Consider the following 27,057-nt stretch of genomic DNA (forward strand, 5'->3'; position numbering starts at 1 on the left):
CCTGGCAATTTTCTCATTATGTTCAATTAATCCCCCTGTTAAATAAAGCACATTCCTGTGCTCAGCACTGCAATGAAAGGCTACGCTCCTTTCATTAACTGAATCTTAGCAGCGAATGGCTGTACTTAGGCTCCATGAGACTGTATCTTGTACACCGAATGAAATTACTAAGCTGGAAACACAACTGCTGAGCTGTAAAGGCGATCTGAAGTCTCCAGGGACACTGTACCTGGAAGGCAACACTGACATGTACATTATCCCAATGCAGAATGCAGTCAGCAGCTTCCAACGTGTTACTTGCTTATTCATGAGAATTTACAAGACAGGCAGAAAATCAGAAGACTGCAGTGTAGAAGCAGCAAGGGATGAAAGACTATTTACCAGCTAATTTGGAGGGGAGAAGATGTGCCTTCTTAATTTGGATCTCTTTATTTAATAAATTCCCTTTAATAGACAGATGAACTTATTCACGGCTGCTAGACTGTACCTGTTCTTGAAAAGCATTCCTAGGGGTTTGAGCTCAGAGTCTGAATCTATAAAACTAACACCATAAAATTAGCACCCCTAAAACAGGTGGTCTCATCTTTTATGCTCCTTGTATCAAATAATTTAGGTCCAGAGGCTCCAAACTGACATTACAAATAAACATGGAAATGGACGAGAAGAAATCAAATGCACACCAAACATCGACCTCAAGCTGAAATCACTGAAATTAAGAAAACAGATATTTGAAAACATGCACCTATTGGCAAAAGCAGCTTTGTTTAAGCTACAATTTATCCTTGGTCTGTCAGGGGTTCCCAACCTTTGTTATGCCATGGACCTGAGGGGTCGGTAGACTCCAGGTTGGGGTCCCTGGTAGCTAGCGAATAAGAAATCAGATTTATTATCATTGGCATGTATCATGAAATTTGTTAACTTAGCAGCAGAAGTTCAATGCAATACATAATAAAGAACAAAAAAAATAAATTAAAGTATATGTGTAATGAATAGATTAAAAATCGTGCCAAAACAGATATTATATTAAAGAAGTGAGGAATGTTCACGGGTTCAATATTCATTTAGGAATCGGATGGCAGAGTGGATGAAGCTGTCCCTGAATCACTGAGTGTGTGCCTTCAGGCTTCTGTCCCTCTTACCCGATGGTAACAATGAGGAAAGAGCATGTTGTGGGTGCTAGGGGTCCTTAATAATGGATGCAGCTTTTCTGAGACACCACTCCTTAAAGATGCCCTGGGTACTTTGTAGGCTAGAACCAGAGATGGAGCCAACTAAATCTACGACCCTCTGCAGCTTTCTTCTGTGCAGTAGCCCCCATACCAGACAGTGATGCAGCCTGTCAGAATGCTCTCCACAGTACATCATTAGAAGTTTTTGAGTGTTTCTGTTGACATACTAAATCTCTTCAAACTCCTAATGAAGTATAGCCACCATCTTGCCTTCTTTGTAGCTGCATCGATATGTTGGGACCAGGTTAGGTCCTCTGAAATTTTGACACCCAGGAACTTGAAACTGCTCATTCTCTTCACTTCTGATCCCTCTGAGGATTGGTATGTGGTTTTTCATCTTACCCTTCCTTAAGTCCATAATTAGCTCTTTCCTCTTACTAACGATGAACGTGAGGTTGTTGCTGCGACACCACTCCACTAGTTGGCATATCTCACTCCTGTACGCCCTCTCGTCTCCATCTGAGATTCTCCAACAATAGTTGTATCATCAGCAAATTTATAGATGGTATTTGGGCTATGCCTAGCCACACAGTTATGGGTATAGAGAGAGTAGAGCAGTGGGCTAAGCACACACCCCTGAGGTGCACCAGTGTTGTCAGCGAGGAGGAGATAGGAAGTCGGGGATCCGATTGCAGAGGGAGGTACAGAGGCTCAGGTTCTGTAACTTATCAATCAGGATTGTGGGAAAGTTGGAGTTAAACTCTGAGCTATGGTCAATGAACAGCGTCCTGACGTAGGTATTTGTATTGTCCAGGTGGTTTAAAGCCCTGTGAAGAGCCATTGAGATTGCATCTGCCTCGAGGCACCCCAGATTGGTTGGAAGCCCAGGGAATAAACTCTTCTCGGGCTTCCAACCGGGTACGGGTATCAATTATGACCAACACTTTGATGACAAGCTCTGTCATCTTCTTCAGGATTGCTGCCTCTGCACGTCTAGTCCAATGGTACTTGTACACCCCCCCCCCCCCCGCCCCCGGCTTGGATAAGGACTAACCAATCAGGTTTCCATTCCCCCGCCTTGTTTACGATCAAATTCCAGTTCTTACTTAGATCAAGACTTTTGTCTTTGTTAACATCCTTTTCACTGAATTTTCTTTCAATGACTTCCTTCACCAGGTGGCCTCAAAAGCCATTGGGGTGGCTCAGTAACTTTGTGCTGAAGGCAATCCTATGGCCATTGCGAATGCAATGTTCTGCTGCCGCCGATATCTCCAATGAACCTAAACGTATACACCTCCTGTGTACCATGATGCGCGTCTATCAGCCAGGCAGGATGCACGGTGGAAACCTGCATCAAGGAACACAGAAGGTGCATCTGTTTGGGTTACCTGGAGAAATTAGCGTTAGCAGAACACTGCATTCGCAATGGCCATAGGAATGATTTCGGTACAAAGCTACTGTGCCACACCAACAGCTTTTAGGACCACCTGGTGAAAGAAGCCATTGAAATAAAATTAAAGGAAAATAATGTTAACAAAGATGAAGATTTTGCTCTAAGTAAGAACTGGAATTTAACTGTAAACAAGGTGGGACAGAGACAACCTGATTGGTTAGTCCTTAACCAATCAGGAGGGATAGACTACAAGGGTATCAATACCACTGGACTAGACATGCCCAGGTATCATTCCTGAAGATGATGGCAGAGTTTGTCATTGAATTGGTTATAATCTATACCTGTACCCAGCTGGAAGCCCGAGAAGAGCTAGATCCTTTCTTTTCCTCGCAGATAGCTTCATATTACAATGTGAAAGAGAGCAAGTTTGGTGCTTTTAGAAAGGACCATCAGATGATTATTTTCTAAACAACGGTGTTACAATTTCTTCCCAATCTGACGCAGGTTACATTTTTTTAAACTCTTTTTCCTAAAGTGATATTCTAAATAAGAAAGGGCAAGTCCTGAGGAAGGGTCTCTGCACAAAATGTTGACTGCTTACACTTTTCCATAGATGTCGCCTGACCTGCTGAGTTCCTCCAGCATCTTGTGTGTATCACTTTGGATTTCCAGCATCTGCACACTTTCTTTAACTTTTTTTCATCTGAGCTCCTGCCTCACATTATGCATCAACATCTTGTATTGAATTAGTGCCTTTAAAGCATGCTTCAGAAAACATTATCAAAGAGAAAGTACAACGAAGCCTTAAGAGGTGACTCAAGAAACTGAAAGACAGAAATTTAGGGAGGATGTTCAAAAAGATCAAGGTAACAAACACAAGACCATATTGTGAGGTTCGTGCCTTTACAAAGACTGATGACGGAATATGAATTAGTTATAGGCGACATCTCAGGATCTATCTCCTCACTGTCTCCGACTAAATTGTAAATGACTAGAGTACAAAGAAAGAGGATGAAATTGTTGTGGCAAAGACTTCATTTTCCACCTCTGTCTCAATGATACGTCCTTTAAAAGAATGTGTTCTCCTGTTCTGGCCACTGAGTTAGGAGGGGGTTTAAAAAACAAAAGCATTGTTTTGTGGTATAACTGAGTACATCAGGCTCCCGCTATTTGCCAGCAACAAAGATTTGCAATAGCAAGTGACTCATCTTCTGCAGATACCTTTACAGACTGTGTCTGTACTTCAATTTACCATTCCTCCATCAAGTTGTGCTCCAAGCAGCAAGTAGCAAGGTTCATAGGAAATAGACAAGGATAAAACAGGCCGGACCATGACTATTAACCTAATTATTTACTGCTAACTAAAAAATCCATGGAGTTCTTTTATTTACCAAATGCCTTGGGTTGGCCTTGGTTGAATTGCAACATCCCTTACTGTACTTCCTTCCAAGAGGATCACAACCTTGTTGTGGTTCGGAGACTTGTGTGCTTCAATGACCTGAAGAGCTACGTTGGTAGGAATCAGGGCTTTATGCTTTGGCTCTTGGCATTGTCACCCATGCCAAAAAGGTCAAAGGTTTTGAGGACAGACTAAGAGTGGTTCACCGGTACTCCAGCTTCAGGAGTTAAGCTCAGAGCCAACAATGCTAATTGGTAAAACAAAGTTGTTATGGAAACAGCAATGAAGGATCCTTCTACATCTGAGTGTGATGGTATTCCTGAGTCTCCACCCAGAACTTGCATGACTGACTGTAGTGCAAACCATCCTACTGGCACGATGAAGGAAGCCCTGAACACGGCCAGAGATTGAGGGCCTTCATTGTTACCCTAAATGCCGGCGGCGTAACAGGAAGTAAGGAAGTCAAATCCATCTTCTTGGGTAGATACTGGAAGTACCCTTGGCACTATTCTAAGGAACAGCACAGAATTGACCTCAGCTTTCTCGGGAGGTGGCGGAGCCTGAGCCCGTGGGTGAGGAACGACCCCAGGTTTGAACAATTTAAGTGCCGAGCCACATTGCAATGTCGGGGTCAGAGGCAAGAGACAGGCCAGTCGGTTCGCTGATCTGGGGGTTTGTTCAACCGGGTCCTGGACTGAGGCCGTGTTCTGTAACTGCTGGACTTCTCAATCAGCTGCAGTGATGCCTGGCCTGATGAACTTCAGTTCTGAATGCTGCTGGTTTGTGTTAGCGTTTCTATGACCTTTTTTTCCCCCTTCCCTGCACATTGGGTGTTTGAGAGTCTTTTGCTTATAATGTGTTCTTTATTTCATGGCTACCTGTAAGGAGACAAATGTCAAGGTTTATAAAATATACATACTTTGATAATAAAAGGTACTTTGAACTTTGAGGAGTAACTATTCCTTAATAAAAACAAAGACATTAAGTGAATCACCTGATTATTTTTACTTGGTTTGTGGGATCTTGCTGTGTGAAAATTGGCTGTCACATCACAACCGTGATGGCACCAAAAGTTAAATAGTTGTACAGCACCATGAGTTATAAGAGGTGCAAGATCTTTCTCGTTTCCCCCATTTATCAATCAGTACACTCCTTCGAAGGAAATGTGCTGGGTTTCCTTTTGGTTAGTTAAATAAACTGCCTTTCAGTTTTTCCACCTGAAGAGTATTGAAAAACCAGAACCCGGCTGGGATTGTTAAACAAAATGTGGACACAATTGACTCAGCTGAGAGCTTTCTGATGAAGTTCCATTTAGTGACACTGCTTTGATCAACTGGAGTGGTGACTGAGTAACTGACACTAGTCACAGTGAGCACATGCACAAAATTTAGCAACAACTACCCTCCAATCACTACATCACTCTGGAAGAATACACCTACTTTATCGGAAGTCACTGTAGTTTCCATTCCCCCACACTTCATCAGTACAGTTTTCTGAGCAAGTCAACAGCGGTGACTCACGGCTCTTAAGAGTGCCAACCCACTGGCTTCTGCAGTATCACTAACCACGGCACTGGTATAATAATAGTACAATAATGAATTTCCATGTCACCACTGACGAGCCAATTCCACCAGATGTACTAAGGACGGCATTCTGACTGGTTGCATCATGCTCTGGTACAGAGGCTTCAATGTACAGGATCAAAAAAGACTGCACAGGGCTGCAGACTCAGCCAGCTCCATCATAGGCACAAGCCTCCCACCATCAAGGATGTCTTCATGATGCATTGCCTCAAGAAGATTGCATCCATCATTAAGGACCCTCATCATCCGGGGCCTGCCTTATTCTCAATACTACCACTGCTGGGGGTGGGGGGGTGAGTGAGGAGGGGAGGTATATGAGCTCAATATTTTAGGAAGACCTTCTTCTCCTCTATCAGATTGCTGAATGGTCCAGGAACACTACCACAGGTGATCTACTAGCGACACGTTGAGAAGGGACATTGTCCACTGCCAAACCACGTACAACGTTTGTACATTGAGGGTGCTTGATAGTGTCAGCCAAAAACCAGGGCAGCTAAATGATGAGAACATGCTGCGTTTTGTCAATTGGGACCAGCCCTGACAAAAGACATTGCATCCTTTAAGGGAGAAATTAATATTTATTTATTGACTGATTGATTGATTGAAATGCAGTGCTGTACAGGTCCTGCTGGCCTTTTGAGCTACGCCACCCAGGAACTCCCCATTGTACCCGAGCCTAATCACAAGACAATCTACAATGACCAGTTAACCAACCAACTAGTACATCTTTGATCTGTGAGAAGAAACCAGAGTACCCGGAAGAAACACTCGCAGTCACGGGGAGAACGTACAAACTCCTTACTGACAGTGGCAGGAATTGAACCCAGGTCGCTGGTACTGTAAAGCGTTGTGCTAACCACAATGCTACCATGCCACCCAAGATAGTCTCATCCTGTTCAAGGATCTAGGGATTTCTTTATGTTCCATTTCCATTCTGAGGAAGACAGCAAGCCAGAGAAATCAATTTGGGATTGTTATAATCTGGTACATCACAATGACCCATACATACATCAATGGTTCTGCAATTCACGCCCAACATTTTAGGAACATCTTCTTCCCTCAATAGGCACATTTATGCCAATGTTCAATCTCTGTTTCTCAGCAGAAGGAATTTAGCAGATGAATTAAATTTACGCTTATCACAGCATTGCAAAATTAAAAAGTGGCATCATACAATCGCATACAAGCAGACTTAGAGAGCACAGTACACTCTGTGCTGTTGTACAAAGAACCAGGTTGCATTCTGCAATTACACCTACACAATGCAGGCAAAGAACAGACAACAAAGGAAAGATTCTTGAGGCGTGCAATGGAAATCTGGTCGATATCAGTGCAGTACAGTACTATAAATCTGTTTCAAATTCCAAGTAATTGTTGGAATAAACAACAGTGTCATTGTGATGTTTGCACAAAGATTTGTAATTTATTCCAAAACCTTATTTACTAGTCAACGTCTTGTTTTTCTTTCCTCGGTCTCTTCTTTCTCCCTAAAGGGGCTGATTCTGGCCCTGTTATGCTTGCAAGGGCTACCGTTCTTCACAACCCATCTGAGCTAGGTACATTTGTGGGTCGCTCAACCAAAGGGGCACCGAAGCCATTCCTAACCCCAACCCCAAAGGTGATCAAGGAGTCATCTTTTCCTCTGTCGATCCTAGAAGCCCGGAGTCAGTGGCAGCAAACATTTCTACTCAGTTATGCTTGGGACTGCTGACGGTCCTCAGCAACAAGTGAGAGATTTTCAGGTCCTCTTGATTCTGTTTCAATATTAAACAAACATGGACAACATTTGACTTATTTCCTCACCATCGAAGACATCTTCCAGAGGTATCACTAAGGGCCCTCACCACCCGGGACATGCCCCCCTCTTCTCGTTCCTACTGGGCACAGGAGCCCAAACACCCCCACACAATCAGTAACTCAGAAACAGCTTCCAGGAACACTGGCTTGTTACTCCTTTTTCTTTTCGTTTAATATTGAGAACAGACCCTTCCAGCCCTTCAAGCTGCACCCACCGCCCAGCAATTCCCCCGAGTTAACCCCAGTCTGATCACGGGACAATTTACAATGACCAATTAACCTACTAACCAGTGTGTCTTTGGACTGTGGGAGAAAACTGGAGCACCTGGAGGAAACCCACTTGGTCACGGGCAGAACATACAAACTCCTTACAGGCAGCAGCAGTGGGGATTGGACCTGGGTCGCCTGGACTGTAAAGCGTTGTGCTAACCACCATGCTACCATGACGCCACAGAGCAATTTTGTGGCCCATACACAAACCCGCGACCTTGGCGTTATGCTCTACTGATTTTTGTTCCCTATAGTAAATTTACATTTTGGTACCGCCTTGTCACAGAACAACAAACTCCAAGCCATTTAAGTCAGCGATAATAAATCTGATTCTGATCTGCTGTTTCTCCCAAACGTATGGAACTGTTGCTATGAGTCAATGGGAGAAAAAGGGAGATCTATTGACAGTCCCTAGAAAAATATATACTACCGTGAAAAAACACTTTCTCTACAACACGAGTCCACACACCATCCATCATCACTTTAAAAATCAGCACAACTCCTTTGAATATCAACAGTCAGATTCAACTTTCCTGCCTTCTGTCTATTACAATGACTAGGGGAAAAAAGCACAAGACAACTCTCCAAGAGTTTTTAAGAGTAAGGGGTTTTCACGTCTGTGGTATGTTCTGTGGCACAGACAGGTCTCAGAATGCTATACAGTTGATTCTCAGGTGAGGGTGGCGTCGCAACGTTCGGAAGGCCAGCGGCCGACCTGCATGCAGGCAGACCCCAGAAACAGCAGAGGTAACAATCAGGCAATCTGTTGCTCGAAGGATAAATATGGTGCAAGGCAGATTATGGCCTTCGCTGTGTGACTGTCCATGTGGCATGAGGTGGAGTGGGGGAAAGAGTGCAGAGAAGCAAGCACTGGAAAAAAAAGAGTTGACAGCTGCAGCCCAACATTACTACCAAGGGATATGAGCCAGCAAGGAGCCCTTTGAATGAATGTCATTCAGTATTTGTGAAAGGCAGCCTTAAAGGGCCAAGGTACTTAAGAAACCCAGACCACACAGGATATCCTTTTCTTTGACATATTCGCTAAATGTTTTGAAGGAGGAATGACAACTTTCTCAAATGCCCCATTATAAAAATCTTGAAATGCAATTACTTGTTGAAAGTGAGATTAGTGCAGTCGTCACCCACATTGAAACCGCACAGGGAAGTCACCAGTGAGAATATAAAAAGAACAAAGGTGCTTCATAAATCAGTATGCAAAGCTGTTTAACCCTGCATATGAAGCACAGCCCAGGGATGGCAGCACAAGGCAGAACCCCTCACAAAGTCACTTCTGTGAGCGAGCAGTGAAACCCTCTGGGATGGAGTCACAAAGAGCAGCTGATACAGGAGCATCGGAAAGTGTGGATCCAGCTAACCTAGCTACATGCAAACCTGGTACACACGCACTGGTATTAACAGGGAGCTGGGAAGGGAATGGGACAGCTCCCACCTTGGGCCAGCTGCTGAGGAGCCCAGAGGTCAGTCTTTGCCCCCAGCTATGGCAACAATGTGAACAAATCCACTGCAGTCCAAATCAATGAAAGGGAATCAGGAGGCTTCTCAATTAGGTTTGGAATCAGGCTGCACTTCACCACATCCCATCTTATTTGTTTGCTTGTTGTTTCCACCCTTGCTGCAGCTTCCAGGACAGACAGAGGCACCAGGGAAACCGTCTCAGTCAGTGGGGTCCTCAGGGTTAAGGGCTTTCTGTACGCTCCGCTCCAGCTGGTCCACAAGTTCGACGGGATCTGTGACCACTTCCAACTGGCCTTGGGGGAGGTACAAGGCCAAAGTTATCTGGAATAGGTTGGTGGCACAGTCCTTTGTACAGGAGACCCTGCAATAGGGAGGTCTGGATTCCAGAAATTCACCGTTACAGAATTGACAAATCGCTGCATTGGAGTTGACTTGTGTCCTCCCACCGAGTTCACGTGTTTTAATACATGTGCAAATGATACGGCTTCGTGTTATGGGGCGGGGGGGACCAGCACACAGACTAATCTCTAGGAATGCACTTCCCCCATATGCAGAGGTTGCCTGTACATTTCAGCCACACAGAACACAGAGCAGTACTGCATTGGAAGAGGCCATTCGGCTCACGGCATTTGTGCTGAACTTGATGCCAAACCTCCCCTGCCACATCTGCATCCCTCCAGGCCCAGCATAACCATGTGTCTATCTATCTGTCCTTGTCCCTCCCTCAAGGCCAGATTCTTGAATGTCACCACTGTACTTTATTCCACCACGACCCCCCCGCCCCCCCCAGCACCCGCCACAATCGGTAAACAAAAAATGTCTCACATACCCTCCTCAAGCTTAGGTCATTCTGCTAGATGGTGCTACAATATGGTAGGGAAAGTTTCAAGTCCCCTCTCCCTTCCCTTGGGGAGTCCTCTCAGATTCCTTTTGGGTTCTGTTGTGCAGGGGATTCCTCTTTAGGCTCATTAGTGCCATTTATCACTTGCTACTGGAACTGTCCAACACTGGATAATGGAAAGAAAGACCTGCCCCATGATCTCCTTCCACCATACTCCAAGCCTCAGCACAATCATAAGCTGCACAAAGCCAAAGAGAGGAAGCCCTCATGCCTCTGGCTACAGGGCTGTGGCCCACATGGCTTGTCAAGTCAAGTTTACTGTCATTTAACTGTCTGCATGTATACCAGCCAATGAGACATTTCTCCGGACCAGGGACTAAAGCACAGAAGTACACATAACACATAAATAACACGTGATAACTTAGCAAAGTAAGAATTAAATTTAGAAATGAATTACACATAACAAAAATAAAGTGAGTAAGTTAAATATTGTAGGGTTCACTACAAATTATCCAGTGGCACTTCGAATGTTATGCAGCAAGAGGCCCAATGTCTTGAGGGAAGAAGTTGTTTCTCATCCTGGCCGTTCTTGTCTTTATGCATTGGAGTCTCCTAGCCTGGTGGTAGAAAGTCTGTTGGATGGATGGGTGGGATCCTTGATAATTCTAAGGACCCTGTGCCTGCAGGATGGTAGGGAGACCCCTATGATCCTCACAATCCTTTTGTAGGGACTCCTGGTCCAATGCTCTACTGCTCTCATACCAGATTAGGATGCAGCTCGTTAGAAAGCTTTCACTGGCGCTCCTGTAAAATTCAGTTAAGCTGTGGGGGTGAGGGAGGGTGAATATGTACCAGCATCTGACCTACTTCACCCCTAGAACCTCAACATGGGAAATAGGGGTAAGAGTTGGTCATTTGGTTCCCCTCAATCCTGTACACGTCATCTCCCATTCAACCCCCTTCCCCTCTCACTCATCAAGATCGACGTGCCTTCATCTCAAAAATACTCAAACACTGCTTCCACCACCCTTTGAGAAATGGTTCTAAAGATTCACGATCGGAGAATAAAAATCACCTCACTAATGACTTTTTAACAAAAAAATAGTAGTCACTAATCTAGGTTCTCCCACAAGAGGAGAGAACCACTCCATTATCGCACCGTCATGATCACTCAAGAACATACACTGTGTTACTCAATCTATTCCCATAGACACTGATTGTGGTGAAGAGAGTTGCTGTTGGCAGCATCATGACAGTGAAAGAAGCCCTGCGCTCTGTCCAAGATCTACTGGAACTACCTGCAACCCAGCATTGTCAATTGCAATGCTCTGAGTGTGGAGAGAATGCACAAGCAGGATGACCTCTACAAAAGGTTAAACGGGGGAAACCCATTGCATAGGTCTTCATCACCACACCTCTTCTCTCGCAAAGTAGGATGGGACATGGCCTGTCACTGGGTTCATCATAATGAATGTTCGACTTGTATAAGGTGTTGACTGTAGAATTGGAAAGAACGAACAGGAGGTTATACAGCTCCTTGAGGCAGCCCTCAGTGGGATCTGGGATGGACTGGTCCATTTTCCTGCCGAATCCTCATAGCTTTTGAATTTTTTGTGGCCCATCACTCTTCACCTGAAATATATTCATGACTCCGCATCCTCATCTTCCCGGGGTAGGGAATCCCAAAGAATCACCTCACACCAACTGCTAATTAATACCATCCTGATTTGTGAATTAGAGCCTTGCTGCCAGTTGATTTATGGCCCCGGGAATTTGAAGGAGCAGGAATGGGCTTGAGCAGCTCAATTCTGCTGCTTGTGCGCAACAGAGCCAGATTCAAGCGTTCTGGCTCCACTATGGACCACACACTGACACAGGGTTATTCACTGTGGAACCTGGCACTTGTGCAAGCAAAGGCATTTGTACCACGATTAGGAAAATTCATGATTAAAATATATCCCCAAAACAAATCTCACAGTGTAATATCTTCCCCTGTCCAAATCCTCTCGCTCCTCAGAGGTTTCATAATGATAGGGGTAATGTACTGGTGCAATTACCCAGAGGAAGTCAGGAAATAGTTTGGGAATGAGGAATCGGGCTTGGCACCTAATTCAGATATTTAACACTGAGTGAAACCTGCAAAGACATGGCAGGCATGTTAAATGGCCTGTTGGAATAAGGGAGTGGATGAGCTGTATTCATCCCCCTTAGCCTAGTGAAAGGCCCAAAGACTTTATAAAGTCCTTAAGTGATTTCCCCGCCTTTCCAAAAGAAAACAACCTAAAAAGAAATTGCTAAAGTAATACAAAGTCTGAGGGAAATTAAGCAGCCAATCAAATATCAGAGGTCCATGAGCCAGTCCTCATCACAGGATCAAAGGTGGAGAGGGTTAGCGACTTTAAATTCCTGGGTGTTGCTATTTCAGAGGATCTGTCCTGGACTCAGCACACAAGTGCAACTGAGAAGAAAGCACAGCAGTGCCTCTACTTCCTTAGGAGTCTGCAGAGATTCGGAATGACATCTAAAATTTCTATAGATGTGGAGTGGAGTGTTTATTAACTAACTGTATTGTGGCCTGTTCCAATGCCTTTGAACAGGAAATTCTACAAAAGGTAGTGGACTCGGCCCAGTACATCTCCGGTGAAGCTCTCCCAACCATTGAGCACATTTACATGAAATGCTGTCGTAGGAAAGCAGCACCCATCATTAGAGATCCCCACCACCCAGGCCATGCTTTTTTCTCGCTGCTGCCTTAAGATAGCAGGTACAAGAGGCTCTGGACTCACACCACCAGGTTCAATCACAGTTACAGCCCCTCAACCATCAGGCACTTGAATGAAAGGGGATAACTACACTCACTTGAATGCCTCATCATTGAAACATTCCTACAACCAATGATCTCACTTTAAAGACTCTCTATCTCATTACCTCACAACCTCGTTATTTATTGCTATTTATTTATTTATAGTTGCATCTGCACAGTTCGTTGTCTTCTGCACTCTGACTGATCTTTCATTGATCCTGCTACAGTTACTACTCTATAGATTTGCTGAGTATGCCCACTAAGAAAATGAATCTCAGGGCTGTATACGGTGACATACATGTACTTACATAATAAAATTTACTTCAAAGTGCCCAGAGCTGACAAAGCTCCAAGAAACAAATCCTCTAGTGCACAGAACAGTGCTCCATGAGCTGGGCATGCCAGTGATAACTGTCTCCCACAGTCAACACGGTTACCTCAGAGTGCCTTAACATTTTAAAAAATTGTTCCCATTGTTATTACAGGTAACCTTGTCAACAACCAGTTAGATAAGTCAGAATTTACACATCATGCCAGGAGTATGGTGTTTGGCTTTGATCACCCTGTTATAAGAAGGATGCAAATAAACTGGAAAGAGTTCAGAAAAAGGACTTGCAAGGATGTTGCCAGGACTCAAGGGGCTGAGTTATTGGGAGGGGTTAGACAAGCTCAGCCTTCATGCCTTGGAGTGCAGGAGATGATAAGAGATTATCAGATGATGAGGATAGAGTGGGCACAGTTACACCCCACCAACCTCCATGGTTGGAGAAATTGAAAGCTACAGAGCATGATCTTAAAATAAGAGGTGAAAAGATTTAATAAAAACATGAAGAATGACTTTATTTTCCTCCCCCTACATTCAGGCAGTTGTATGAATGACAGACTTGAGGGATATAAACCAAGTACTGGGAAATGGATTAGCTCGAATGTACATCTTGGATATGCGTGGGCCAAGACGCCTTTCCTGTGCTGTGCAACTCTGTGACTGTGACCCTGTTTAAGAATGAAATTTTTGCTTTTCCTTGAGCGCAACAGCACCAAGAAAAACATTTGTAACAGACGAACCAGGGCTAGGTTCAAATTACAGTACACCTTGGATGCCAGCCAGCTACCTACCTCGTAGCTGGTTCATTTCACAAACCCTACGGATCTGAGGCCTCCCGAGAAGGACTTAGGGTCAATCTGAATCTGCAGGTAGGCTCCATGCTGTGTGGTGTTACCTTGATATAGAGCCACACAACATGAAGTCAGTGAAACAGAAACCCAGTAACACAATGTGTAGAACAGTTTCATTCCCTCAGCCTACCCTGGAAACCAAATCCAGCCTGCAGTGCATTGGACATGTGGTATGCTCCCACCAAGCATCCTCATTTCCTCATGCCTATTTGGTAGCTACAAGCTAATTTTCTGCCTCCACATTGGGCTTCTTTTACTCCATTTTTGCCCAGTACAAATCCATTTCAACTCTCCAGGCCTTGAAACATCTTTGAAATTAATCTAAGCATTTTACCTCTAATTGAAAGCGCATTTATGAATTCAGATTGCTGGGCAGATTTTTGCATTCTCTATCAGGTTACATGCTGAGGTAAGGCCGAGGCTGTGCTGGCATATACTAATTATGCAAACGAGCTGACTCCGCAACATTCTGCTCTCTGCACTACAGGCAGGCTCGAGTCAAGTAGCCAGTAATTCTTGGCATACATTTTGCCACTCATGCAAAATTGAGGCTTTATTTTGATGCTCTAGGTTTTGAACTGCTGTGTTATGTTTGTCCAATCAGCAATGCTCCAAGACCTCCTCAAAATGGCTACTAAATATGTCTGAGGAAGTCCAGTATTGGTATTGGTTTATTATTGTCATATGCATAAACTAACTTACTGCCTGTTACGCTGCTGGTGTTTAGGGCAGCAATGATGGTCCTCCTCACAGATATTGAAGGACTCTTCATTGCTACTTCCATAACATTTCTTTGACCAGTCAGGGATGTTAGTTAGCCCTGAGTTAAACCCCCAAACCTAGAGTGGTCCACTGATTCTCTTTGACTGGCCTTTACCCTTTAGACAATAGACAGTAGGTGCAGGAGTAGGCCATTCGGCCCTTCTAGCCAGCACCGCCATTCACTGTGATTTTGGCTGATCTCACACAATCAGTACCCCGTTCCTGCCCTCTCCCCATATCCCTTGACCCCGCTATCTATAAGAGCTCTATCTAACTCTCTCTTGAATGCATCCAGAGACTTGGCCTCCACTGCCTTCTGGGGCAGAGCATTCCACATATCCACCACTCTCTGGGTGAAAAAGTTTTTCCGCATCTCTGTTCTAAATGGCTTACCCCTTATTCTTAAACTGTGGCCTCCAGTTCTGGACTCACCCATCAGCGGGAACATGCTTCCTGACTCCAGCGTGTCCAATCCCTTAATAATCTTTGACCTATTTGGGACAGGTGACCCTACCAAGAGTCAAAGTACAAGGTCCTGACACCAGTCAACACAGCTCTCTGGGTCATTGAGGCATGCAAGCCTCCAAACCCTACGACAAGGTTGTGGTCCTCTTGGAGATGTACTAAGATACAGAGGCAAACTTGTTTTACAGATCAAATTACACAGGGCACTGATGTAGAACAGATAAAACAATTACAATGCAGAATAAAGTGTAAGAAAACTACAGAGAAAATGCAGTACAGATACACCAAGTGCAAGATCATAATGAGTACACACCACTTTGTGATACTGCTTCTACATCAAACACTAAACCTCGGAAGTCTTTAACGCAGGTGTTGACTATATCACCTTCCAGTAATTTTTACTCCAATGTTCTATTCACCATTAATGGAGACACAAGAGAGACAGCAGATGCTGGAAATCTAGAGCAATACAAACTGCTGGAAGACCTCAGCAGGTCAGAGAACATCCGTGGAGGAAAATGGACAGTCAATGTTTCTGGATGAAACCCTTTACCTGAACTAACGTCTGTGCATTTCCCTCCTCAGATGCTGCCTGACCCACTGAGTTCCTCCACTCATTACCCAACTTCATCTCATCAGTCGTGTCCTACCTAGTTCCCTCACTCACTGTTCTTGTACCTTTTGATCCACATTAAACATGTTGAGATCAGCCCTTCCCTTTATTCCAGTACTACAGGCCACATCCTTACATTCTGGAACATAACACTTAAATTCATTTGCCTTTCTCTCTCTCTCTCTCTCTCTCTCTCTCTCTCTCTTTACCAGTAAGACTCCTTGGCATTATTTTACATTATATGTCTCATTTAAATGCAAGCTAGCTAACATCATCCACCAAGAATCAGCTGAGATCGAAAATTCACAACTGGGACAGGACAGACTGTGTTGGGGGTAGGACTGAGGATGGGAAACAAGTTATGACTCAGTATTGGAGCACTGGCCTTAGAAACTGCAGGCCCACACCAGATCACCACTAAGAATTTGGCACCTTCTAAGTAATCTCACTGAGGCCACAAGAATGTCTGGTGTGCAAAATGAAAACGTTTGTATAAGGGTGTGTTTTCCTTAGATTGGGGTTCTGATACTGTGCTTTGGCTTTATGGCACAACTTAACTACCTCTATTTCAGCACAGAAACCAACTGGCAAATATGGAAAATGCAAGATCAATTAAAGGGCATTTGCTCCTTAGGAACAGAGTTGTTTGCCAACTGAGCTGCTTACAAATGCTGAATTGGTATGCTCTTAACTTTTTTATAATGGAATTCTGCTGTTATAAGGGGACTTTCTACAGATATGAGAAGAATATATGAATACTTCATATTTTATAAATAACAGCGGATAATTATTTATGCAAGAATAAATAACTTGCAGGCCGGAGCAGATATTGTTGCCTTTCTGTCCGTATACTGCACCACCACTTTAAACAAGAATTAAGTTTCTTTTGCAGTATACAAACTAACTTTCAAACAAAATTACATAGACAAGAATCTATAAAATTAAAAACATGTATAACCCTAATATCGCTCTGTTACTGATATCAAACTATTGCAAGACCTGAAAGAAATCTGTCACTCTTCAAACAGGCTTTGAGGGAGATAGAATCTTCTTTAAGATGGATTTGAGAAGGGAAGGGAACATTTGCTATAAATAAGAAGTTATTTACACACTTATCTTTCCACCTTTGATTCATCAAATTCTTCAGAGATTAGCAATCTATCTGGCACCTACTGACCAAGGCCTTTGGGACATGCAGTTCCAAATATCCTACAATCTATGGACTCACTTTCAAGGACCCTTCATCTGATGTCCTGAATATTATTTATTTATTATTACTATTAATATTATTTCTTTCTTTTTGTACTTGCACAGTTTTACACACTGGCTGAATGCCAAAGTTGGTTTGGTCTTTCATTGATTCTATATGGTTACTCTTCTATTATGAATTTATTAAGTAGCCAGGAATAAAATACAACCCAGAGATTCATATGGTGACATTCATGTACTTTGATAACAAACTTACTTCGAACTTCTCAGCTAAACAATCATTACATACTTCAGCTCATGCTTGCCTATAGTTTCTCCAGATCTGGTTTTAAATTCTTCAAAGGTTTTTGTCACCTATTCTGTGACACAGATCAGGATTTTTTTTAAAAATGTGGATCAAGTGACAATAATGACAAGACTTGGTCAGTCCAATGAGAAGTTAAGCCATTCAAACCAGCACATCCAAAATGCAGTTCATAATCATGCTGTTAATTTGTAACAGAAAGTAAAAGAAAGGAGCTTGCATTCGAAAATCTCCAAAGCTGTTTAACAGGGTGCTTTTAAAATTTATTTGATCTTCTAATGCTGAAAATGCAAAAAGACATCTTCCTGATCCTCCTGAGTATCATTGGCCATGAACATGCATGGTGCTAGCTTGGCTGTAATGAAGCACCATCTCCTTATCTCTACATTTCATAAATTCACAGAAAGATGACTTCAACTACTCATTGGCAAGACCTACAGATTATTGATGAGTACTCAGGCAAAATGCTGGAAGGAGTCAACACCTCCACGGACAAAACTGAGGGAAGAAAACATTATGAATCAACAAATTGTTCTGGTATTTCAATCTGTACAGTGGGGTAGTATACAATGGAGTAATATACAGAGGCCAGATACACTGGTCCAGAGGCACACGCCTAAATTGCTCATGGCAGCCAGTAATCAATTAAAATGCTGGCAGTGGGCTGTCGTACAAACCTAGTTTGGGGGAGGGAACCCAAATCTGACTGCAGAGCAGCAGCTGTGATTGAATTTTATCTTCCCACTAAAATGTCTTGACAAGATAGATAGATAGATACTTTATTGATCCCGAAGGAAATTACAATGTCACAGTAGCATTACAAGTGCACAGATATAAATATTAGAAGTGGAACGAATGAAAAATAAGTTACCACAAAGGGTCTAACAGGAGGGGGTTTCGTCAGAAGCCATTCACTTCAGTGGCCATAAGGTGAGTCACAATGAATGCTGGCCTTGGTAATAATATCCAAAACCAGGAATTAATAAAGAAAGGGATCATGGGTGGGGGGGGGGGGGAATCTTAATCAAACAGATAAGATCCTCGGAGTGTGGGGCACTACTGGGTAGATGTCAACATGTTTCTGCTGGTGGGAGAATCGTGATAAAGGGCATGTAGCTTTAAGAAGGTGTCATTTAAAATGGAGGCATGTAGAAAGTGGTTGGCGAACCTCCTCCTACATATGTAGAGTATTGGAGGCGTTTAATGAGGAAGTAGATCAAAGTAGATTGATAAATAGAGGACTAAAGGGATCTGGCACCAGGACTAAGATGAAAGCAGGGGAGGATTAATCTTGATCATACTGAATGGCGAAGCAGGCTTTCAGGGTCAAGTGGCTTCCTCCTAGTTTCTTTTTCTCGATTCATACTCAAACCACACTCAACTAATGTTTAGTCTGCTACTGAAGGGCTTCTCCCATCACTTCAGTCGAAGAACCCCCTCCCCCAAGGAACACTGACTATCCTTCTCCAAATGTGGCCTCAGGGCTGAAAGTCCAGACATACCAAAACAATTCCCCAAGAAATCATGCTTCCATCTATGCTCTCCTCTCTTGTATCCCCAGACATGGCATCCTTTCTAAGAAGGCGGCATTCCGTGGGCCTGCTCAATCTCTCCACTAGCACAGCCAAGCAAGACAACTCGTGTAAGCTATTATTTTATGAACGGGTCAACATGGAAGAAACATCCCTTCTGTAACCCCACGTAGGGCCAGCAAGCTCAATAATGATGACTGGGGTTTCATTATTGGGCTGCTGGTTCCTTCCCCCAATGCAGCCTGTAGACATACCACTCCCATCCCAATTTCCAGTCTACCCTACTGCAGCTACCTCGGTCCAATGAACAGGCACCAGCATCTACCTTCCGTTCCTTTTACATTCTGCCATTTCTTACCCTGGTCCATTATTATACAAAACATCCTGTTGTGGAAACTATCACCATCAAATTAAATCTCTGTCTGTGTCTTATTTACTCATGCTTGCATCTTCCAGTACGAGCTACTCAATAAAGATTAGGAGAATAACCACCTTTAATCCATCAGTACTCAAGTCACCTGCACAGTTTCTCCAGCTACCTGGTTACAATCTACCACCTCAATGTGACAAACCTCTGATCGTTAACTCATGGCACTATGCAGTGATAAGGACTGGCCATTCAGATCTTTAAGAGACAAGAGACTGCAGATGTTGGAATGTGAAGCGACAAGCAAGATGCTGGAGGAACTCAGTGGGTCAAGTAGCAGTGGTGGAGGGAAATCGACAGTCAATGTTTCAGGCAGAGACACTTCGACTGGGCAGAAAGACAAAGGGGGATAGTTAGTATAAAAAGTTGGAGGGGAGGGCTGAAGCAAAAGCCTGCTGGCGATAGGTGGATGCAAGTGAGCAGGGTGATAGGCAGGAGGAGGGGAGAGTAGCTGTGTGGTGATAGGTGGAGCTGAAAATGACTGTTCCAGAATGAAGTTATGAATGGCTGGTGCTTTAATTCCATCTATGCACCTCAATACTGTACATATCAACAACCAGAAATCCATCTATCTCAGGACTGAACTTTTAATTGGTCCAGCCTCATCAGGTTCCTCGGATGGCATTCCAAAATTCCATCTTAATTTAATCACCACCTAATCAATATTGAGGGTATATCTTCCTTCATAACCCAGTCTGGATGAAGGATCTTGACTCAGAACGCTGACCGTCCCTTTCCCTCCACAGATGCTCCCTGACCAACCGAGTTCTTCCAGCAATTTGTGTGCAACTCGTACCCAACCACGTTAGACTTCAGCTCATCCAAATCCCCTCCCTTTTGATCCACATTCAACACTACATTGACATCAACTCCTCTCTTTACCCCAACACTGTAGGCCCTGTCCATACACTCTAGAAAACACTTCCTTTAGTGCAATTTCAACCGTCACCAATTTTTGCTATACAGAGCCAATATACTCATTGAAGATCCAATGGAGATTCTCAAAACTGTAACCAAATTACCACAGTGAATCTCTTTGACCCAAGCATTTTTATGCCTTAATAAACACATTGGGAACACTCAGCAGATGACTCAAAAAGAATCATAAACACAGGAGATTCTGCAAATGCTGGAAATCCAGAGCAACACACACACAAAGTGCTGAAGGAACTCAGCAGGTCAGGCAGTATCTGTGGAAATGAATAAACAGTCGATATTTCAGGCCAAGACTCTTCATCAGGACCTGCAAGGAAAGGGGAAGAAGCCAGAACAAGGTGGTGAGGAGAGAGGAGAACAAACTAGGAGTTGATTGGTGAAGCCATGTGGTGGTGGTGGGGGGGGGGGGGCACTATCGATAAGAAGCTGGGTGATGATAGATGGAAAAGGTAAAAGAAGGCTGGAGAAGAAGGGATCTCATAGAAGAGGACAGCAGACCACGGGGGAAAGGGAAGGACAAAGAGAGCCGGGGAGGTGACAGGCAGGCTGGCAGAGGAAAAGAGGTACAGAGGAGCCAGAATGGGGAATAAAAGAAGAGGGAAGGGGAGGGAGAAAATCACTGGAAGTTGGAGAAATTGATGTTCATGCCATCAGGTTCATGGCTACAGATGGAACATGAGGTATTGCTCCTCCAACCTGAGTGGCCTCAACGTGGCAACAGAGGAAGCCATGGACTGACATTTCGGAAAGGGAATGGGAACTGGATTTAAAATGGCTGGCCACCGGGAAAACCTGCTTTCTGCAGACAGAGCAACGGTGCTCAACAAGCGGTTCCCCAATCCACATACACTAACGTAGAGGATGTCTAACTCCGGGTAGAGTTGATGATCTCAGCAGATTATTGTTTGGGGCTCTGGATGGAGGTGAAGGAGAAGGCGGATGGGCAGGCGTAGTGCTTCCTCTGCTTTCAGGGATAAATGCCAGGAGGGAGATCAGTGGTGAGGGAAGAACGATCCTTGCAGGAAGCAGAGAGTGTGTGGGGGTGGAGAGAGGAAAGAGGTAAAGATATGTATGGTGGTATCATCTCATTGAAAGGAACGGAAGCTGCAGAGAATGATGTGTTAGATGCGAACGTTCAAGGGGTGGTAGCAGCGGACAAGAGGAACTCTATCCCTGTTAAGGCAGTAGAAAGATGGGGTGAGAGTAAACGGAGGAGATGTGGGTGACGGTAGCATCAATGGTGGAGGATGGGAAACCCAACCCTTCTTCAAAGAACATCTCCTTCATCTGTGTACACGGAAATAAAGTGAATATTTCAGGATGCAAACCAGTCTTTTTCCCTCGTTGCTGCTTGACCTGTCGAGTGTCTCCACTATTTTAGTGTTTCTATTTCAGATTTCTAGCATCCGCATTTTAATTTCATTTTCTATATCCTCTTGTCATCAAGTGCACTGATGCCACAAGTCTCCACCAACTTAGCAGCGTGTTCTTGAGCAAATATGGAAAAATTGAAGTCACTTTTGCTGTGAGAGCATTCCCTAGGGTGAAACTTCTTGTATGGCTCAGCTCAGGGTGTTCCAGAGTTGGGAGCTCAATCCTGGCACTATTCTGTGGGGAGTCTCTGTACGTCCTCCCCATGGAGTGCATGGGTTTCCTTCCAGATGCTCTGGTTTCCTCTCACAGTCCAAACCATGGCAGAAAGGGACGGAGGAGAGGCACCGGGGGGAGGTGATAAGCAGGTGAGGACAAGAGGCCAGTGTGGAGAATTGAAGAGGAGGGAAGGGGGAGGGGAAAGAGAATTTGGTGTTCAATCCCAGAATCCTCTGTAAGGCATCTCTGCATGTTCTCCCTATGGAGTGCGTGGGATTTCTCTGGTTCCCCAGTTTCCTCCCACAGTCCAAAGATGTACCAGGCAGGTTAACTGGTCATTAGAAATTGTCCTGTGATTAGGTTAGGGCTAATCAGGGTTGTGGGGGTGCATGCTTCAAAGGGCTGAATCCATGCTGTACAGGTGGCCCTTGTTTTTCGAACGTTCGTTTTACGACAGCTCGCTGTTACGAAAGACCTACATTAGTACCTGTTCTCACTAACCAAAGAGGATTTTCGTTTTTACGAAAAATAGATGCCTGCTTGAAACGTGTGTTTACCTGGAGAAAGACTACCATGACCGTGAAGCCTTGTGTGCGCAGGTGTGTATGTGCCGATTTTTTTTTCTCCAAATCGATTTTGGTTCACTGTCTTCCCAATTTTGCTAAGTGAAACTACACTGTACATTCAATATTTCTACTTTATATAGCTCTGTCTTTACATCATTCCTGCTTTTACTATATGTTCGAGTTATTTTAGGTTTTATGCACTATTTGGTATGATTTGGTAGGTTATTTTTTGGGTCTGGGAACACTCAAAAATTTTTCCCGTATAAATTAATGATAACTGCTTCTTCGCTTTACGACATTTTGGCTTACAAACGGTTTCATAGGAACGCTCTACCTTCTGATAGCGGGGGAAACCTGTAATGCTAAATCAATCAATGATGGCAGCCGGATGCTTAATGGGCAGCTGGAGAGTACAGCACTGAGGTCGGCAGCATTTGAAGCTTGTGGAGATTTTCCTAACACTGCTGGGGTTTATTTTTCAGGGTGGATCACCATACAGTTCTACTGCAACTGCTGTATCTGTGGAAAGCGAGCCCACTTCTCAACACTACCATTACTGTGGTGCACAGGAATTCGTGACTCAACAGTAGACTGGGACATTAAACCAAGAGCTATCCGCTCTCCCAGGGAGGAAGTAAAGGATCCCATGGTAGTGTCTGGGGAAGGAGATCATCCTTGATACCTTGACCAATTTTTTTCCACCAATCTACACGTAAAAGGCAAGCTATGCAGTCACTATCACATTGCTGCTTACAGTCAAGAACACATTGAGAAACATTTAATAGGTGCTAAAGTGCTTTAGGAATTACAGAGCTCTTGAAAAGCACAGTGCAAAAGTTTTTCTGAATGGCTGCAAGGTCACTGACCCAAGATGATAACTGGTTCCCTTCCCGTTGACGCTGCTGGTTTCTGCTATTTCCAGCACTTCTCACTCTAATTAAAGAATTGTTTACTCTTTTTTAAGTTAAAAAAAATGACATATAGTCAAAAATGATTTGCTGAATTATTTTTTTCTCCTGGTGCACTTTGAACAAGCATCACTTCCAAGCAGGCCAATAGCTGTCTTCACAACAGTTTAATAACAACCCATTACCAAAGCATAACAACCACAAAAGAGATACACAAACAGAATCGGAAATTAAATTAGTCACATGAAGAGAAAAGTCCATGTGACCACAAGCTTGGCGAAACAGGCTGGCTTTAGGGAATTTATTATGCAACAAGGGTGACCAGACTGAAATCACAGGGCATAGACAAGAGAGCCAGCCAATGAGGAGGGACAGGAGATGCTGAAAACCCAGAGAGATAACATGCAAGGAAGTGACAAAGATGATATGAAGGATGGCTGGGGACATAGAAAGACTTAATCTGTAGTATTCAGTAATGGTGTTAACTGCACTTCAATCTGAAAAATTATGTTGCTCGGATTTCCAGCATCTGCAGGTTTTTTCTTGTTTGTGATTTAATAACTATGTTCTTCCTCGAGAGTACCACAGAATCATGGGTAATCCATTCCTTGCTTGGACTGAGTGCATTAGATGCCTTTGCACGGGTTAGAATCATACAGCACAGAAAAAGGCCAATCGGCCCAACACCTCTTTGCCAACCATCAAGTGCTTATCTATACTAATCCCATTCAACTGCACTAGGTCCATAGGGGGCTATTCTTTGTTAAATTCATTTAATGCAGGCTGACTATTAAACACCAGGAATCATCCAGGTTCAATAAAGCAAATTTCAAGCAGCCTCTTACATTGCGAGTTTGCTAAAGTTTTAAGCTATAAAACCATTCTCCACAGATGATAACGAGGACATGAAAGTATAATCACCATCTGTCAGGCCAGGTATATTTGGGGTGTTATCTCAGCTTGGCGTGCATTCATTAGGCTTTCTAAGTTCTCCGTATGACTGTGAAAGATGGAGACCAGAAATAACCAGATTGTGTGATGACAGCAAGGAAAGGAACAGCTGTATATCTTTACTGCTTTTTAAAAAAAATCTGTTGTGCTGTGAAAGCAAACTGATCAGAAGCTGCAGTTTATAGGGGGGAAAATCCTAGGGATCTCAAAATGCCAGTCAATTTATGTTTGATTTATTCAACACTGCAAACGAGTGGCCCGTTCAATCCTGGGGAAAGAGGCAACCCCCTTACTTGATGTTGACTCAACGACCTGGTTTTCTGTTTCCACAGAAAGAGGTGGGATCAAGAAGAATGGATTATATGAAAGATTACTTTTATTTATGGCCACCACAGACCTTGGAGGTCCTAATAGCAAGAGGGGTGTGATAAACTACAACATTACAAATGTTGTCGGCATCCAGAATCATTTATTCGGTATAAATAAACATGGACGTTTCTTTCAACCGTACCCCGTGAGCATGAGAGCTGGTTACCTATTCAACCTAATCCCCTTTGAAGTAACAAACTCTATATAAAGGGTCAGATAAACCAAAGCCTTTAGGTACAAGACAAAGCCTTACATGATTATGATTATTTTGGAAAATATAGACACCTGGCTACCAAAACAGCTCCCCCCCCCCACCCCGCCCCAACCTATAAATAAAGAACTGTTAATAAACCCGAGATATCCGATTGTGGTGGTGATAGGATTTTAAACGCGCCCCGAGGAAAGGGGGGTGTCTCTTGGAAATAAACCCTCCGCCACTGCACCAATTCAAACACCATATCCCGCAATCAGGTTAATTCAGGGCGTCACTTGACAGCCAGGTCTGCTACAACCGATCTAAACGATATATACAAAATTCTGCATCGCCTTCGTCCGCATAGAGATAACACCGCTGCATTATGCTGCTACGCATTTTTTTTTTTTGCCAGCGTTATCCCGACAAGGGGGATAATGGTGCAACCTAGAGACATCGTCATGCCCCATCTCGCTCTCCGGTCACCGAGGGTTGGACAACCTTTCCACCTTCAAGGATGATCAGGCTCGCAATTGTCGCAGGTTGCACCATCGCGCAAGCTTGCACTGCCTGGTATGCATCGCATCGTCCCTTCCGAACGGGAGCATTGAGATGCAAATCTGACCCTGGGCTGACCGCAGAGGCTGACCAAGACAGCAAAAGACACATTTCTGAAGCGAGTCCTCCTTTTCTCGTCCCAAACACTCACCTCCTTCACTTCCGAGATCTCCCTTTTCTATTTTCCATGGACAAGCCTTGCAATTTTACTCGCGTGACTAATGGAAGATGGTCCTGGATTTTTTTTTGTTGCAAAAGAAATGACGAAAGGAAGAAATGCAAAATGAAATTAATTTATAAAACACTCCAGGCTGGCGCAAGCTTCTGTTTTTTTCGGATTGGCTGCCTGCGAGTTGGCCATTAGGAAAAGCAAAACAGAAGGTGCAACATAACTAGGAATGAACTGGGGATGAAGTCATTCTTTTTTAAAAAAATAAAGGATGGCGTCATTGCCAACCAATCAGGTCGAGTCTTCGGTGGCTGTAGTGACGTCAGCTTCTTAGCTCGAGCTCTGGGCACAGATTAAAGGGAGATTGTCTACACCGCGCTACCAAACTCTTAAAGGAGCAGTGTCCCTTTTGTACGATCATTCTGAAGAATATTTACCAAAGGAAATTTAAGACGTATCTTTCTCCACGACGAGCTATTTTTACTCAACAGAATAAAACATAGTATTAACTCCCAATTTAAACTTACCTCTTTATGTTTACTCTCTCCTACCAACACTCCTTGCAGGGTGTAGCAGTGGTGAGGAGGACTTCTTTGGGACTTAAGCAGTATTTTTTTAACCACCTTGTTAAACTATCCATTCTTCTATTTGTGCTTCAGTGGTTACTGGAGTGTGGAGGATGATGCAAAGTTCATTTAAAGTTGTAACTTTATGAAGGCCACATTTTCAAAGTTGGAAGTAAATTTATTATCAAAGTACATGTATGTCATCGTTTACAACCCCGAGATCCATTTTCTTGTGGGCAATCACAGTAAATACAATAAAACCAGAACAGAATCGATGAAAGACCACATCCAAGAGAGTGGACAACAACCAATGTGGAAAAAAAGCAAATTGTGTAAATACAAAAAGCCAAAGAAGATATATAATAACAAATAAATAAGCAATAAGTATCGGGAACATGAGATGAAGAACCTTTGAAAGTGAGTCCATAGGTTAATGGGAACAGTTCAATGATGGCGTGAGCAAAGTTGAGTAAAGTTATCCTCTCCTTTTCAAGAACCTGATGATTGAGGGGTAATAACAGTTCCTTAATCTGGTAGTGCAGGTCCTGAGGCTCCTGTACCTTCTTCCTGATGGCAACAGTGAGAAGAGAGCATGGCCTAGATGGTGGGGGTCCTTGATATTGAATGTTGCTTTCCTACGGTAGCATTCCATGTAGATGTGCTCAATGGTGGGGTGGGCTTTACCTGCGTTGGACTGGGCCGTATCCACTACCTTTCATAGGTTTTTTAGTAGCAAATGCACACACTTCTGAAGTTATTGAGGAGAGGGTAGAATTTTTAACATGATTGTGGCAAGTAATAGATTAAAAGTGAGGTTTAAGCTGATATAGATGGCTAGGCTTTCCTTCCAAATTTATCAGCATGCTTCAGGAAAGGTATAGCAATAATGTCATAATTTTTGTCTGCTATGCCCAGAAATAATTCTAATCTACATAAATTATATAAATCACGAAGTATAATGTTAATATATATGCTGCCGTTTTATGATTATCCCAATGTTTACCTTAACATCGAGAATTATTGAATGTACTC

The 27,057-nt window shown here is 43.6% G+C and overlaps 1 protein-coding gene across 1 annotated transcript in view; it reads right to left on the reverse strand.

The window, feature by feature from the left end:
- Nucleotides 1-25,688, reverse strand: part of LOC140729447 (dual specificity protein phosphatase 8-like) — a 246,276-nt gene extending 220,588 nt beyond the window's left edge. The window contains exon 1 of the mRNA XM_073049201.1: nucleotides 25,442-25,688. The gene's annotated coding sequence lies outside the window, so the exon portion shown is untranslated. The remainder of the gene's footprint in view (nucleotides 1-25,441) is intronic.
- Nucleotides 25,689-27,057: the final 1,369 nt, after the last annotated feature.

Source organism: Hemitrygon akajei, chromosome 6, assembly GCF_048418815.1.
Source record: "Hemitrygon akajei chromosome 6, sHemAka1.3, whole genome shotgun sequence".
Lineage (NCBI taxonomy): Eukaryota > Metazoa > Chordata > Chondrichthyes > Myliobatiformes > Dasyatidae > Hemitrygon > Hemitrygon akajei.